This window comes from Dendrobates tinctorius, unplaced genomic scaffold (genome assembly GCF_039654945.1).
Source record: "Dendrobates tinctorius isolate UK_male_01 unplaced genomic scaffold, ASM3965494v1 ptg000203l, whole genome shotgun sequence".
Lineage (NCBI taxonomy): Eukaryota > Metazoa > Chordata > Amphibia > Anura > Dendrobatidae > Dendrobates > Dendrobates tinctorius.
The window spans coordinates 22,158,815-22,174,622 of record NW_027361870.1 but is presented as its reverse complement, the minus strand read 5'-3'; positions in this window follow the sequence as shown (position 1 = coordinate 22,174,622).

The following is a 15,808-nucleotide window of genomic DNA, read 5'->3' as shown; positions in this document are numbered from 1 at the left end:
TGAGTAAATTGAGCAGTGCACTCTCATTTCCTATATCTATGCTGCAAAACCCTAAAATGGTGTTGCTTGGCTGACCCCATCTTTTATATTGGCTGTAATAGTTCACCCTGATTGGCTGGGATAGACAATGTTACACAGGGAATTATGTGGAAGCAAATATAGATGATTGAGTCTGGCATCAGGACTCCAGCATCAAGATAAAATGTTCAATTTATTTAAAGTCCATAAAAATCCATGGTGCACAAAGAAATTGGGCTATGCATGGCTGCTTACATGTTTCAATCTGATTGAAGCTGAATGAACATGAAACATGTATGCAGCGATGCCTAGCCCATGTTTTTTGTCCTTATGTACCTTGGACTTTAATGCCCTTTAAATAAACTGAATATTTTTTCCCAATACCAGACTCAATCATCTATATTTGCATGCCCATATGGCCACTGGCCATGTCCTAAGACAGAGCAGGGATGCACTACCACTAGAGATGGGCAAACCCATGGATTTTCGGGTCCATCAGGTTTGGCTGAACAATAAAGAAAGGTACGGGTTCCAGAACAGTACCCGAACTTGAATCCGAACCCAATTCGACATCTGGGGGCTTTATATTGGCTATTATGTTAACTTTTGAGCATAACTGTGTATATATATATACATATATATAGACACAGTTGTGCTCAAAAGTTTATATACCTTAGCAGAATTTTTGCATTCTTTTTTCAGAGAATATAAATGAGAACACCGAAATCTTTTCTCCACTCATGGTTAGTGATTGGGAGAAGCCATTTATTGTCAAACTACTGTGTTTTCTATTTTTAAATCATAATGACAACCCAAAACATCCAAATGACCCTGATCAAAAGTTCACACACCCTGGTGATTTGGGCTTGATAACATGCACAGAAGTTGACACAAATGGGTTTGAATGGCTGCTAAAGGTAACATCCTCTCCTGTGACCTGTTTGCTCGTAATCAGTGTGTGCATAAAAACTGAGTGAGCTTCTGGGATCCAGACAGACTCTTGCATCTTTTATCCAGCCACTGACGGTTCTGGATTGTGAATCATGGGGAAAGCAAAAGAATAAGTAGTTAAACTAATAAAACAGGAAAGGGATACAAAAAGATATCCAAGGAATTGATAATACCAGTCAGCAATGTTTAAACTGTGATTAACAAATGGAAAATCAGGGGCTATATCACCTACGATACACAAAACAGCACACAGAGACAAGCCTCAAAACTTCTGGAACAAGGTAATTTGGAGAGATGAGACGAAAATTCAACTTTTTGGCCACAACCATAAATGTTACATTTGGAAAGAGGTCAACAAGGCCTATGCTGAAAGGAACATCATTCCTACTGTAAAGCATGGAGGTGGATTGCTGATGTTTTGGTGATGTGTGAGCTACAAAGGCGCCGGAAACTTGGTCAAAGTAGAAGGAAAAATGAATGCAGCATGTTATCAGCAAATACTGGAGGCAAATTTGCAATCATCAGCCTAGAAGATTCACATGGTACGTACTTGGATGTTCCAACATGACAACGATCCAAAACACATGGTCAAGTTGACCTGTCATTGGCTACAGCTCAACAAAGTGAAGGTTCTGGATGGGCCATATGGTCTCCTGACCTCAATATCATTGAGCCACTCTGGATAGATCTCAAGTGCGCAGTTCATGCTAGACAGCCCAGGAATTTACAGGAACTGCAAGCTTTTTGCCAAGAAGAGTGGGCAGCTTTACCATTTGAGAAAATAAAGAGCCTCATCCACAACTACCACAAAAGACTTCAAGCTGTCATTGATGTTATGGGGGCAATACACGTATTAAGAAATGGGTATGTGAACATTTGATCAGGGTCATTTGGATGCTTTGAGTTGTCATTATTGTTTAAAAAGAGAAAACAGTAGTTTGACAATTAATGGCTTCACTCAACCCCCTAACCATGAGTGGAGAAAACATTTTGGTGTTATCATTCATATTTTCTGAAAAAGGCCAAGAAAGCAAAAATTCTGCCAGGGTATGTCAACTTTTGAGCACAACTGAACACTGTATATATATATATATATATATATATATATATATATATATATATATATATATATATATACACACAGCAGTTGTGCCCAAAAGTTTATAAACCTCGGCAGAATTTTTGCTTTCTTGGCTATTTTTCAGAGACTATGAATGATAACATCAAAACTTTTTCTACACTCATGGTTAGTGGTTGGGTGAATCCATTTATTGTCAAAAAAAGGGTTTTCTTTTTGAACTATAAAGACAACCCAAAACATCCAAATAACCCTGATCAAAAGATCACATACCCTGGTGATTTTGGCCTGATAACATGCACAGAAGTTGACACAAATGGGTTTGAATGTATACTAAAGGTGACATCCTCACCTGTGACTTGTTTGCTTGTAATCAGTGTGTGTGCATAAAAGCTGAGTGAGTTTCATAGATTCAGACAGACTCTTGCGTCTTTCATCCAGCCACTAAGGTTTCTGGATTGTGAGTCATGAGGAAAGCAAAAGAATTGTCAATGGATCTACAGGAAAAGGTAGTTGAACTGTATAAAACAAGAAAGGAATACAAAAAGATATCCAAGAAATTGATCATGCCAGTCAGCAATGTTCAAACTGTGATTAACAAATGAAAAATCAGGGGCTCTGTAAAACCAAAACCACAGTCAGGTAGACAAACAAAACTGTCATCTACAACTGCCAGGAAAATTGTTTGGGATGCAAAGAAAAACCAACAAATAACATTAGTTGAAATACAGGACTCTATTCTGAAAACTAGCGATGTTGTTGTTTCAATATGCACAATAACGAGGCACTTGAAGAAAAATGGGCTGTATGGTCGAGTCACCAGAAGAAAGCCATTACTGCACAAATGCTACAAAGTATCTTGCCTAGAATACGCAAAATATCACAGACACAAGCCTCAAAACTTCTGGCGGCAAGGTAATTTGGAGTGATGAGACCAAAATTGAACTTTTTGGCCACAAGCATAAATGTTACATTTGGAGAGAGGTCAACAAGGCCCATGATGATAGGAACACCATTCCTTTCATGATCCAGACCGGGTTTTGAGTCCTGTCTGCCCTTTTTCCCGATCTGGTCATGTCAGGGATTAATTTTGCCTTGCCTCATTTTGGTTTCAGGTCGGCTATTTCTCCCCGCTGCATCCTGCATGCGATGTCAGTTATATTTTCTGCCTACAGTGAGAATATCTGACTCTGGTAGTACCCTGATTTGTCCTGTAGACATTGGGGACAACAAAGTTACAGACCAGCAGAGGGCGAAAATGACTCTCCACTGACTGGGATGACCGTCATCTTATTCGAATGTCACTCAGCAACCCCAGCATGACATCAAGTGACCTGCAAAAGGAATAGCAAATGGCAGCTGGGGTGAAGTGCATGGCAAGAACAGTTCGTAACAGGCTCCTAGAGGCAGGGCTCAAGTAATGTAAAGCTAGAAAAAAGCCTTTCATCAATGAGAAGCAAAGGAGAGCCAGGCTGAAGTTTGCCAAAGACCATGAGAATTGGACCATAGAGGACTGGAGTAAGGTAATCTTCTCTGATGTGTCTTCTTTTCAGCTTTGCCAAACACCTGGTTGTCTAATGGTTAGATGGAGACCTGGAAAGGCATACAAGTCATAGGGTCTTACAACCCACTGTGAAATTTGGTGGAGGATCGGTGATGATCTGGGGATGCATCAGCAAGTCTGGAATTGGGCAGGTTAATCTTTGCAAAGGACGTATGAATCAAGCCGCATACAAGGTTATCCTGGAAAAACAGTTGATTCCTTCTGCTCAGGCAATGTTCCCCAACTCAAAGGACTAGTTTTTCCAGCAGGACAATGCACCATGCCACACAGCTAGGCCAATCAATGTGTGCATGAAGGACCACCACATCAAATCCCTGTCATGGTCAGCCAAATTTCCAGGCCTGAACCTCATTGAAAACCTCTGGAATGTAATCAAAAGATGGATAGTCACTAGCCATCAAATAAAGAAGAAATGCTTAAATTTTTGTACCAGAAGTGGCATAAGGTCACGCAAAAGCAGTGTGAAAAACTGGTGGAAAGCATGCCAAGACGCATGAAAGCTGTGATTAAAAATCATGGTTATTCCACAAAAATACTGATTTCTGAACTCTTCTTGAGTTAAAACATTAGTACTGTTGTTTCTAAATGATTATGAACCTGTTTTCTTAGCATTATTTGAGGTCTGCAAGCACTGCATTTTTTTATTTTGACCATTTCTCATTTTCTGAAAATAAATAGAAAAATGTAGTGCTTGGAAAATCGAAGACATGTTGTCAGTAGTTTATAGAATAAAACAGCAATTTATATTTTACTCAAAAATATACCTGTGAAGAGAAAAATCAGACAAAATGGAAATTTTAATTTTGCAGTGGTCTCTTAATTTTTGCCAGAGCTGTATATATATATATATCACTGGTAAGGTAATAGAGATATGTGTCACTGTGCTTAATGGCGTCTGTGATATGAAAAAAGAGTATTTTCTTCCGGCACACTACGTGTTGTGAGGGTTAAGTTGAAGTTGCATAATAGGCTGGTTTCATGTGGACCTTCATAAAGTGAGTGGGAGAAGGTTCACTTTATGTCTACTTGCAGAGCTGCTAAGACCTGTGTGATGTCACGATCATGGGGTCAGGCACATGATGGAAAGAGTCACATTGTCTGGTTTTTAAGTAAATGGGCTCTACAGGCAGTCTGGGTTCACCTAGCCTGGAGAGAGGAGTCTCCAGTGGCTTTGTGGCTTGTTGAGCACAGACTGAACCTGTGTTGCTCTAGAGCGAGGTGCCACCCGCAACATATGAACTGTGTTGCAGCGTTTTGTTTTCTTTGTTGTTTTCCTATTTTAGCCAGAAAGGCTGACTTTATTTTCCCCTCGTGTTGGTTTATGCCGCTGACTAATAAATCGACCCAAGATTTAAAGAGACAGTGTTCCCATTTTCTGCCTCCGTATACTGTCATGTGAGTTGAACTACCACAAGTGGTATTTCGAATGCGGGTAACATTTCGGGAGCACCAATAGCAGTCGTGGTGGAACCATATGTCCTGGGTAAATGAGGCCACAAGCCAGCAGACAACATCAGGCAAAAAGGAGGATCTGCTCAAGCATCTTCAACAACAGATGACATCAGGAGATGAGTAAGTTGCTTATCCAGCAACTTCAAGAGCAGCAGCAACCGCATCAGGACCAGTTCAGACTACAGCAGCAGATTGAGTTGCTTGCCGAGGCAGTTTGTGGGAGACCGGAAGCACAGCCCACAATTCCAGGTGATGGCACACATGTCCAGAAGGCAGTAAGACGAGCAATGTAGAAAATGACATTAAGTGATGATATGGAGGCATTTCTGTTTTTGAGTGGGCTGCGGAGCGACAGAGACTGCCACCAGACCCGTGGGTGGAGGTGCTGGCCCACTAGCTAACCGGCTAGTCCCAGAAGGCTTATTATGACCTGACCTTACAAGATGCCAGGGAATACTCCAAACTAAAAACTGAGATATTGGTGCGCTCAGGGATGACTATGTCTGTGTGAGCTCAAAGGGTTCATCACTAGGTGTATTGCGGTGATAAACCTCCTCCCTCCCAAATGTTCGATTTGCTGCATCTGGTGCAGAAATGATTGCAGCCGGAGTCCTGCATCCCAGCCCAGATGGTGGAGCAGGTTGTAATGGACAGGTTTATCCATTCCCTTCCAAGGCTGATACAGACATGGGTTAGCCAGGGGGACCACTGTCAAGTCCGCCATGTCTGTTATGCCTCAAGTTGCCTGGAGCAGTGTGCATGCACGCCTTACCTCATGGCTGCACACTGTTGCTGGGTAACCATCCGTCTCTGTCTGACTCTGCAGTCCGCTGTACTCCTGGAACCCCTGATCATGTGACCTTTCCTATGTTCCAGCCCTGCTCTGATTCTGCAATCCGCTGTATTCCTGGAAACCCCTGATCATGTGACCTTTCCTATGTTCCAGCCCTGCTCTGGTTCTGCAATCAGCTGTATTCCTGGAACCCCTGCTCATGTGACATTCTCTATGGTTCTACCCAGGCTGTTCAAGCATTGCTCTCTATGATCCTGGAGGGTCTGAACCCAAAGTCGCTCCCTGGTCCTGACCCGGAAGTACTGGTGCTATGGTGCTATGTCAGACCGCCCGTCCCTATGGTCAGGGCCTGAGTATCGTGTTGCTTCCCTGCATGGATGCTTGGTCTGCTCGTTCGCTCCCTGTATTCTGTGCCTCTGCACTCTGCCCTGTCGTGTGTCCCTGCACACGCTCTGTGCTTGTACTCTGCCTCTTGTCTTGTGCCATGTCTTGTGTTGTCTCTCGTGCCATGTTTGTCCTTGCCTTGCTTTGCCTTGTAGTACTTCCGCTGTTCTCTGCCTTTGCCTGTTTTGCCATGTCTGGTCTTTGCTATTCTGAGCCTTGTAGTACTTCTCTTGTTTCTTGTCTCTGCCTGGTTTTCTGCACTCTGCCCTTTGGAGCTCTCTTGCACATTTCCATGTCTAGTCTCAAGGCTCTGCCTTGACCCGGCTCTGGGCTTCGGCCTATGCTCCGCTGCTAGACTCTGTCCTATCGTGCTCTCTTGCACATTTCCACGCTAGTCTCAAGGTTCTTCCTTGACCCGGCTCTGGGCTTCGGCCTACGCTCCGCTGCTAGCTCTGTTCTCGCTCTGACCTGGCTCTGTGTTTCTACCTACGTTCCGCTCCATGTTCCGTACCTTGACTTGCCTTGTTTCTCGCCTAGCCTTGCCTTGTTTCTCACCTAGCCTTGCCTTGTTTCTCCGTGTGCCCTTTGCATGTACCTGGCCTTCCTAGCCTCCTGCTTGTGCCTCAGCCGTACCCGCCCTAGCCGTGCCCGCCTGCTGGTGCCTCAGCCGTGCTCGTCGGTCAGTGACAGCTGTGTCGCCTGCTATGCCCCAGTCGGGTTCGCTGGAGTCTTGCCCGCCTGTTTGTGCTGCAGCCCATCCAGCTAGCCAGTGCCCCAACCGTGCTCTGTGCTTCCTTGCACTCACGCTGTCTGCACTTTGCTCTCCGTGCTTCTCTTAGCACACGCAGGCCCTCGCCTGCCTCATGGCATACCTCCCCGTGCTTCTGTAAAAGTACGCGCAGGTCTTGCCATGTCCCCTTTCATCCCTCTCACATGCACAAGTCCTAGCCTGTACTCTGTCCCTGGCGTGTCCTCTGCACGCGCAGGACTCTGCTTTTAACCCTGACCCTGGCGTGTCTCTCTGCACACTCAGGACTCTGCCTTGAACCCTGACCTGGTGTGCCCTCTGCATGCACAGGACTCTGCCTTGAACCTGACCCTGGCATGTCTCTTTGCACACGCAGGACTCTGCCTTGAACCTGACCCTGGCGTGTCTCTACACACGCACCCTGCCTTGTTTGTTGAACTTTGAACCCTGGCATGTCCCCTACACATGCACCTTGCCTTGCACCTTGCTTTGTACCCTGGCATGTCCCCTACACACGCACCCTACTTTCCACCTTGCCCTGGACCCTGGTGTGCCCCTAGCACGCACCCTGCCTGGAATCCTGCCTTGGACCTCGGCGTGTTCCCTCACACACACCATGCCTGGAGATCTGTCTTGCCTCCTTGCCTGAACCCTGGTTTACCTGCCAGATGCCCGCAACCTGCCGATCGCTGCCAGAGATCGTAAGCCTGATGACTGCGGTCTGATGTCCGCAGCCTGATGCCCTGATCATGTCGATTGTTGCCAGCTGTCTGGAGTCCGATGCCATTGTGCCTTTGCCTGTACCCAGGCATGCCACCTGGCACATACCATGCTATCGACCTTAGCGTGCCCACGCACGCACCTTGCCGTGTTTGCTTGTTATCACATTTTTGCACTGAATGTTTTCCTGAAGTTGTCTTAATAATGATACCTTGAACTTACGTCTTGTCTTGCTTCCTGCTCGTCCTTGTCATCAGACACTCATACCTAGTGTCTACCAGAGCCGGCCGTCTGGTGCCAGCAGTCGTGGTGGCTCACCCCCTTGGTCTTGCCCCACTCCCTGTATAGGGGGAGGTTCCTCACAAGGTCAGCTCACCCTAGGTGGGTGGGTGCCACGACCCAGAGGGTCCACTCTAAAGAAAAATGATTCAGTGGGCATATGATGTATCCATGGCGATGCCAAGGACTACCCTGTTGCTAGAGTATATATAAAAACAACCTGTGGCACTGAGTCCCTTGAGGTTAGGGTTGTGAGAGACTGGCTACACCCTGTGATAATCGGACGGGACTTCAGCTTGTTTTGGGACTTGTGGGGAAAGGCTGGGATGCCAAGTGACTCAGACAGAAGCCAACTCAACCCTTATCAATCCCCATCACAGCCAGAGGAGTTCCCCTTGTGTGTCCTGGTGGGTGACGAGGATGAGACGGTGGTCAGTGAGGCCGAGGTTCTTGATCTGTGGGTTTCTGGGAAAAATTTGGCTCTGCTCAGATGCGGGATCTTACCATAAAAAATGCATTTGAAAATGTGTCGCCCAGTTACAGGAGAGAATAGCAAAAGTGATGCCCATTATGAAGGAACATCTAATGCAGGCACAACCGGAAGCTCTCTTCATGTGAGAGAAACTATGTCATCGTCGAGAAGAAGAGCTGCCAAGACCTGTGTGATATCACGATCATGGGGTCAGGCACATGATGGAAAGTCACATGGTCTCAGGTTTAAGTAAATGGGCTCTAAAGGCAGTCTGGGTTCAGCTAGCCCGGAGATAGGAGTCTCCAGTGGCTTTGTGGCTTGTCGAGCACAGACTGAACTGTGTTGCTCTAGAGCGGGGTGCCAACCGCAACGTATGGACTGCATTGCAGCATTTTGTTGTCTTTGTTGCTTTCCTATTTTAGCCAGAAATGCTGAGTTTATTTTCCCCTCATGTTGGTTTATGTCGCTTACTAATAAACCGACCCAGGATTTATAGAGACAGTGTTCCCATTTTCTACCTCCTTATATCACCACGTGAGTTGAACTACCACAAGATAAATATGAATATATCATGTTAATAAAGCCTTAATATTAGAATCAATTAAGCATTGAGCAAGAAGGAGCTATCAGAAATTAAAGCTGGCAAGGATGTAATCTGTGTTCACATTTCTGGTAATAGTATAATAATAAATGGCAGGTAAAGATGAGTGAATCGATTAGAGGCGAATCAAATCTTCATTGAATTTTACAAAAAAAAATCAGATTCACTAGAATCAAAAGTTTTTGCTATTTTGCTTGATGCGAATCCAGCAAAATGACACCTGACCAGCCACCCTTTGGTTTAATTATAGAAGTCTGGAACCTGTACCTGTACAACTGCGTTGGCCCTCTGATGGGCTGTTCTATCCTCCTCCTGACCAATTCTTTCATTCTCTAAATCCCATGTCATCATGTGGGATGTGACGCATCTTAATGATGTGCGTCTCTGTGAAGGACAACGGAGATGTCCCTCCTGGAATGTGCCCACACCTTGGCATTTCCTCAGGCCATAAAAGGCAATGCAATGTTTTGCTTTAATTAAAAGAGCTAGGAAGAAACTTTTTGAAGCTTGGTCCCCACCAATTAGCACCAAGGTGTGAGCTCCTGCAGCTACAGGCAAACTGACTGAAGCACATGGAAACACCATTGTACAAGTCACAGCAGGTTCTGAGGTATTGAATCTGGAAAATGACCTATGATAACAGAATGCAGTGTCGTGAGACTAGCCGAGCACATAATCTGAATTGGCATTCCTTTCCCCACGCGCCCATATTATTTAGCCAACTCCAGAACCCTGTATCATTGCGTTATAAAGCATAGCTAACAGGAATTACATACGGTAGGTATATTTGGTCTCTATGACCAGATAAAATCCAGAAGAATCCAGTGGCATTGCTGCCATTTCATTCAGAGCTTCGGGCGGAAAGTTATAAACCTCCTCACTTCTGGGCAGAAAATGATATTTTCAGACATGGGAGGAGGGAGGAAGCCCAGCTCAGGGGAGGCAGCTGAGTGTGGGAGGGAATAGCCTTGGAAATATAAGGCAGACCCTCATTTTGGACTTAGTTTTCTAATGGCCAGAGGATATGTTAGCTGACACAGCCAGGAAAGGCTGTAACTAAGATTTGGACCTGTGATCCATCAGGGCCTCCTGTTATGAGCTCATTTTCTGCTCCACCAGTTGAGAGTTCTCCTTCCGTTCTCCCTCTGGTGGTGACAGGAGGTATTGAGGTTGGTTTAATTGGTAGAGATCTGCCACCTGGTGAGGAAGATAACGATTGGATCTCTGGAGTATCAGACTGGATATAAGACAGCCGATGCCCTATCCTGGTGCTGGTGATCAGTCTGCTTCTCAGGTCTTGGATTCAGCTCTGTTCCAGTCTTCTCAAGTTAAGTTTGTTTTTGCTAATGTTCACACTTGTGCTTGTTGGTCAATTCAGTTTTTTATGTGGTCAGTCAGCCCGGCTGGGCTGTGCTGAATTTCCACTCTTATTTATCTGTATTTGCCAATTTGCTTTTTTTTTGTCCCTTATTAGATTGCTCTTTTTGCTCTGTCTCAGAATATTTCAGAGCGCTGATATAGTGGGAGAAGTCTAGTGACTTCAGGGTTAATTTTGCTATCAGATGTGTTGGACATTATTTTTGGTAGGGTGTTTGGCAGATTGCAGACAGTGTCTTTCCTTTCCTGTCCTTTCTAGTTAGTTTGGCCCCATCATTTGCTCAGCCTATTTTCCTGCCTTTGTATGTGCTTTCATCTTGTTTCACCGTCAATACATGTGGGGGGCTGTCTTTCCTTTGGGGTCTGCTCTGGAGCAGTTAGTTTTCCTCTTTTCCTGCTTTAGGCTTATTTAGCTCTCCGGTTGTGACGAGGTGTCTAGGACCAACGTAGGAATGCTCCACGACTGCTTCTAGTTGAGTGGTTAGAATCAGGGATCTGCAGTCTGCATAGTTACCAACCTCTCTGGTTTTCTGAGACTTAGCTTGTGTTGTTTTTTTTTTCCCTCGGCGACCCATTCATAACAGCCTCCTTGTCGTCACATGCTACATAACACGGTATTTGCAACCTGTCTATACCCTGTCCTTGTACTACACTTGTGACTGTATACCTGTATATTGTTCTTGTAAATATATACCTGTATATTTGTAGTGCGCCTTTTTGGCGATTAAATATAAAATGAATCTTTTATCCTGATTCACGATTCCCCATATCTGCACGCTTGGTTGGTCAATTGTACACTACCCGGGTTGGTTTCTGACCCAATATAAGCCTGTTGTCGGACAGGGCTTATGTTGAACAATGAACTGGTGGCAGAATTCTATATTGTTTTAGTGAGAAACTCTGGCAGTCACAGCCGAAAGGTTTAAATATATATCTCCAACCTGGACTGGTGATATATATCCCCCTCACTGGGAGTGCCTCACTAACTCGTACCTTTAAGGGAAGCCTTTCCGGCGACTATTTGCCCTCGGTGCAGTTCCCTGACTGACCTGGAGCAAGTGGTGGCATCAGAGAGCCAATCCCTGCGGGTCCTTCTCTCCCCTCACCTGAGGTGAGCAAAGTCGATGCCCCCCCTTCCCCTGTGAGATCCCTCACAGTCGCGTTCTAAGTGACTGCCAGTGGCGTGATATCATAATGCCTAGTGAGTGGAAACCAGGAAAGAAGGAAGATAGAATATAAAAGATAGGAGATAGAAGACAGAAGATGCAAGAGCTGATCGAAGAATCAGTAGCAGCAGAATGACTAAGTAGAGGAGAGGAGAGTATAAGATTTTTTTTTAAGTAATTCCAGGCCAATTAAAATGATATTGAATTTACTTCATGCAAAAAAATTTCTCTACTAATTTGAGAAAATCTTCTCGATTTCAATTCATCACTTAACACTAATTACAGTTTATATCCCAAAGGTACGTTTATACCTAACGACCGGTGGCACTAGAGGACCACCAATCAGCAACTTGTTTGCAAGTTAGCTGTCATTTAATAGGCTCTGTACACTTGTTGAGTGGACTACTGATGCACACTGCTCAATCTGTAATAGATTGTTCAGTGTGCACAGGCTTCCGTTGTTCCTGATTACACAAGAAAATGATCTTTTAGTCAGCATAAAAGATAATAGGTTATCTTCCGCCTGTTAACACTGCAAGATTATCATGAACAAGTGTTCCAGTGTAAATGCACCTTAACATGAGCCTGTGTATCCCCAAACTACTCTACGGTCACGTGCATACTTTGAGTATTTGGTGAGTTTTTTACCTCCGATTTTGTAAGCCAAAACCAGGAGTAGGTGAAAAAAGTGGGAAAGAATGTTGAAGTGGCGCACGTGTTTCTATACTTTTCCTTTGATTGCAATCTGAAACAAGGAGTGGAACAAATACTAATGTAAAATACTCACAACAAACTTAATGTATGCACGTGCCTTTAAGCGCTTCTTCACACACCATTTGTAGCTACGTCCTGAATTTTTTGCATAATTTTTTTGAGAAAAAACACTGTAGCCAGATGTTAGCCAGAAATCAATAGAGAGACTTTTAGTGGTGAGCGCAATAGCTCGTTACTTGAGTTTGCCTAGGGTGCTCGGGTATGCACAGAGTATTGTGGGTGCTCCAGTGACATGCTCGACTCCCTGTGGCTGCATGTTTTGCAGCTGTTAAACAGCCACAAGACATGCACAAATAGCCTGACAAACACGGGCAATATTTGCATGTTTTCTGATTGTCTAACAGCTGCGAAACATGCAGTCGCGTGGACTTGAACATGTCCCTCGAGCATCAGTGATACTCGGTGCATATTTGAGTACAGGGCTGCCACCAGGAATTTCAGGGCCCTATACTGTCAACATTTTAGGGCCCCTTTAGACTCTGCCCAGGCTCTACCCCAGCTCCGCCTCCACCCTTCAGACCTTCCACAGCCCCACTGCCCACTCTTAGAAAAACTCCACTTCTGCACCACATCCTCACCAATCACACATTAACAGTTCCCTTTGAACACCATATTACATACTGTACATAGCCATCAACTTTTGCTTTGACCAAAAGATTTTTTTAAGACTGCCACCATGACAAGGTAGACTATTTTGACTGGGCCCTATTGTACTCTAACCTAATAAACATTTCTTAAAATATCCGATCCTCTTTTTATGTATATATCTTTTTTTCTTCAAGGGAATGCGTCATATACATTTTTAAAAGGACCAATAATACCTCATACAAGGGACAAATATCAGCACACCATGTCCAGACCACATATTACCACCACATAGTGACCGAATAATACCACATACAGGGGACAAATACCACCACACCGTGAACAGACCACATATTACCACCACATAGTGACCAAATACAATACAATAAAAACCACAATACTAATATTACCATAAGTTTCATTATATCTAGTAGCTCTGTACATAGTATATAGTGTATATTGTCAGTGTTCAAGTAGTACAGGGATCACTGGTGACATTATATACAGGAGCTCTGAGTATAGTATCAGTGTACATGTAATACAGTGATCTCTTTGACATTATACAAAGTGTACAGGTAATTCAGGGATCATCAATGATATTATACTTAGGAGATCTATATATAATCTACAGTGTCAGTGTACAGATAATACAGTGATCACCAGTGATATTATGCACAGGGGCTCTGTATATAGTGTATAATGTCAATGTACAGGAAACACACTGACTCACTAGTGACATCTCTAGTTGAAGTACTTCATCTTCGCTTTTCTTCTTCATCCAGCACAAACTGCCATCACTTCTTCCAGCCAGGGCATGTCTCTTCAGAAAATAACACTCAGTTATCTAGAGCACTACTTTCAGAGCAAACTCCCTAATTTTTCCCCAACTTCTACACTACACCAGACGAAGAAAAAAAAGAGACATAGTGTTGCCCTGCACAGTAACAGGACCCCCCCTCACTGAAAACAGTATCCTCAAAATGAAAAATGAATCCTAGCAGTAATAATATCCCTTAATTAGCCCCTACAGTAATAATGTTCCATATCCTGGCCCTATATGTACTCCATTCTGGACCCAAAATGTCTCATTCCTGGCCCCTTGTGTTCTCCCATTCTTGGACCCTTGTGTTCTCTCATTTTGCCCCCATTTTGTCTCCATTCTGCCCCTTGTCTATTCTGGCCCCACGTGTCTTCATTCTGGCCCCATGTCGCCTCCATTCTGCCACCATGCCATCTACATTCTGCCCCCATGTCATTTCAATTCTCCCATATTGTCTCCATTCTAACATGATTTGTTTCCATTCTGCCATCATTTGTCTAAATTCTGCCCCATGTCTCCATTCTGCCCCCATAGTTCGACTTTACAAAAAAGTTTAAAAAAAAGTTTCTCCTTACCTGGCCATGGTACAGCAGTGTCCTATCCATAATCTATCTGAAGTGCGGATGCGCCGGCATACAGAAGTGACATCATATGCAGGCGACATGTGAGCCAACGTCAGCTGCCAGCCTGTGATTGGCTGGCGGCTGTTAACTATTGATATGTGGGAAACTGGCAGAGAACACACGTTCGGTTACTGAACTTACAGAATCCTGCCGCTGAGGCCTGTGAGCAGAAGCAGAAGGAGGTCGGTAAGCACCCTTGGCAAACTCATATAATGAGCACTTATGTTCATCACTAACAGACATTAAATCCTTGTGGGATATTACCTTTGGGTACATATTTGATGAATGATATTTTTGTCAAAATTCTGCAGGCTCTCCAAGTAGCTTTTTTGCAGGAATATGTTTCTGCATAAGGCTGTGTTCCCACGATGAGATTTTGGTGATTTTTTGATGTTGCACCTATTTTTAAATTAGGCTATTTGCGCTTTTCTTACATGTGGTTTTATCGCTTTTGTTGTCTCTTCTTGGTATGTCGTGCTTTAAATAAGGCTTCTTTGTTGTGATATTTCCTGGTATTTGGCTTTGACGAAACTTTCATTGATACAGTCATGTGTGGATTAGACCTCTTTCACACATCAGTTTTTTGCCATCAGTCACAATCCGTCAAAGTGTTGAAAAAAACGGATCCTGTGCAGATTGCAAAAAACTGATGCAGGAATTAAAGGAGAAGAATGAGAGAGAGAGAAAGAGAGAAAGAGAGAGAGAGAATTTTTTTATGTGCCAGAATGGAAAATGCAGCTGAGGGGGTTAAATTAAAGGGAGAGATATTATTCCAGGCATGCTCAGTTTTAAAAAACGGAATCCGTCGCTGTGCCCATAGGCTTCCATTATAGCCAACGATGGACGGTGCTGGATCCGTTGCTGTCTGACCTTTCGACGTACGCAAAAAACGTTCCTATGTCCGATGTCTCCAGCCAACAGACAAAGATTTTCCGACGGATCCGTCATATGATGGATGAAACATGAGGCCATCCGTCACAATCCGTCGCTAATACAAGTCTATGAGAAAAAAAACGGATCCAGCAGCATCAGTCACTGGATCTGTTTTTGTGTGAAAGAGGCTTTACAGACATGTTTGATGTGTTTTCACAACGTAAATGCGCTAAAAACGCATGTCCTTTTTTTAACCTGTGAATTTTCTGCATCTAAATGCAAGTCTATGGAGAAAATCAGCACAGAAAACTCAGTTTACACTGGCTAAAAAAAGGAATCAGTGGGCATGAGATTTCATAGAATCATAGAATGGTAGAGTTGGAAGGGACCTCCTGGGCCATCTGGTCCAACCCCCTGCTCAAAGCAGGATTCACTAAATCATCCCAGTCAGATGTCTGTCCAGCCTCTGTTTGAAGACTTCTATTGAAGGAGAACTCACCACTTCTCGTGGCAGCCTGTCCCATTCATTG